This window comes from Austrofundulus limnaeus, unplaced genomic scaffold, assembly GCF_001266775.1.
Source record: "Austrofundulus limnaeus strain Quisiro unplaced genomic scaffold, Austrofundulus_limnaeus-1.0 Scaffold694, whole genome shotgun sequence".
NCBI lineage: Eukaryota > Metazoa > Chordata > Actinopteri > Cyprinodontiformes > Rivulidae > Austrofundulus > Austrofundulus limnaeus.
In genome coordinates, this window is record NW_013953096.1 from 63,345 (window position 1) to 65,647 (window position 2,303).

Genomic DNA, 2,303 nt, shown 5'->3' on the forward strand with positions numbered 1-2,303 from the left:
GGTGGAGGTGGGTGTGGCCTGTAGCACAAAGAATGGGGGAGTTGTCATTTTATTTTAAAGACTATTTTAAAGGTGAGGCTGAGGTTACGTCTTTTTTATTATTCCTCAACATGGATAATCTGATAAATAAATAAAATAAATATATTTACTCTGTAATATTTTAAAGCAATGAAAAAAAAAGTAAATTTGAATGAAGAACTGATTACTGATCTGACACTAAATTAGGCTTCTAAAAATAAGATACTAGATTAGACCCTTATTCTTTTCAAATTAATAATAATTAATAATCTGCAGTTTGACAGTTGGTAAGACTTCTTGAAGTAAAAAAAACTTTTCAGATTAACAAGATTAATAATCCAACATATTCTGATCTGGTTTAGCATATGGAAAAACAAGATCAAAAATAATTTTTAGCTGATATAAGTCTGTAAAACTTGGTTAGAGGAACATTTTTCTGCAGTAAAATGACTCTACTGCTCAGAAACACTAACAGATTAAATAAGCTTCACTTTAAACCTGATCAGGACCAGGTTAGTTTCAGAGGACTTGTTACCACAGAAACAAAAGTGCTTCATAGTTCATGCAACCGATTCAAGGCTTAATTGACTCAGGTTTACAACAAAATCCTGGCTTAATCCCCTATCCTAGTTTCGTGCAATAGGCCTCAGGTGTCTCATTTAAGTGAAGACTCTCAAAGTCGAACAGCCGGGTACTTTGTCACGTGACCACGTTGTTGACGGAGGCAGACATTTTGGTTTGGGGGAAAATAGGACGAGTTCCTCTATGTGGAAAACAGGAAAAAATGTGAAAAGTTGCTGTAGGACTGCACTTCTCACGTAAAAATACATCCAGAGATAAAATAGTAATTTTAACTGCAAAAGTGAGGGGAGAGAAATAAGACATGTTGTCGTTCTGCCTCTGCAGAGCTCCGTGTTTCTCCTAGTTTAAAAAGAATTGCCTCGTTTTGATTTAAAACACACTAAAACTGGCTAAAATGAAGAGTAAACACTCAAAGCTAGACACTAATTATAAAATCCAAACATGTTAAAAGTCACAGATCTAATAAAGTCCTGCTCTCACCAGCTCTTCAATGCCGCCAATCTCCATTCAAATTTTGCCTCTTTTTATTTTCTTCTTCCTGTAGATTTTTTACTGTTTGTCAGATAACTGTGAGCCTCTGTCAAAAAGGAGGTCTGGGGGGATATATTTTTTCGGTTTAAGAGAAAGATGAGATTGACGATGGACAGCGGTGTTTTTACCGTGTTTACTGCGAGCAGCTGCCTCTCTTTTCTTTTCCCCCATATAGTGATGGAGATTGAAATCACGTGACTGAATGACATCACGCCGGCTTGGAGAACAGAAGCATGAACAGAGAAATGTTTCAGCTCATGCTTTCAATCTGTTGCTGCACACTAAGGTTTGTTTTAATCACTGAACCTCCACACTGTTAAATAATACTCTGCCCGGTAACCAAAGGACCGTAAACGACACCTGCACAGGTACCTTCATCAGCTCTTTTTGTTCCGGTTCGTGCACCGAATTGCGCCTTATCGTCTTTTCTGTTTAGTTTTAAATTATCCCACATTTTCTGACCGCCTGGGACTCTTCCTCTCCTCCCATTGTTAAAAAATTGCGTTTAGCACACACGCGTGACCGCTAGCGGAAGCGCTAACATCGTAGCATTGTGTAACTCAAATAACATTCCGGCCGACAAAAGCGCGCTGATTTTAACAGGATCTATTTTTTTTTTAAGGAAGCTTTGAGGCAGTTAATTTGCCTCGAGGATTTTTAATCATCAAATGAACCGAGGAATCGTTTCAGCCCTTATAATGATGCCAACATCTTACCTTTCTCCTCTCCCTGGTGTTCATGTGTTGATTTAACAGAATGGCTTCGTGTCAGTTTGTAGAAACGATCCTCCTCCAGTCTTTTCTAACAAACTTAATGTTTCTGTTTTTTTAACTCCACTCGTCTCAGATTTACAGTCTAAATGTTTTAAAAGTGTTAAGAAATAAAAACAGTTAAGCACTGGCTCAAAAGAGATATTTCTTACCAACAGAAAACTGCTAGCCTGGTGAAAAAACAGCCCCAAGTTCGTCGCTTTGCTTCGTTGGACTTTCGGCGGTTGCTGGCTGGAGGCGTGGCCTGTTAACGGTTTCCATGGTTTCCACTATGAAGGAGGCTAAGCTAATGGTGCGTTCACACCGAACGCGATTTCAGCGTCAGGAGCAGCAGGTTTACATTCAAAGTCTATGGTGGACGCGCTTCAAGCAACGTCGGGAAGTGCTGCGGCGCCTCAAGCG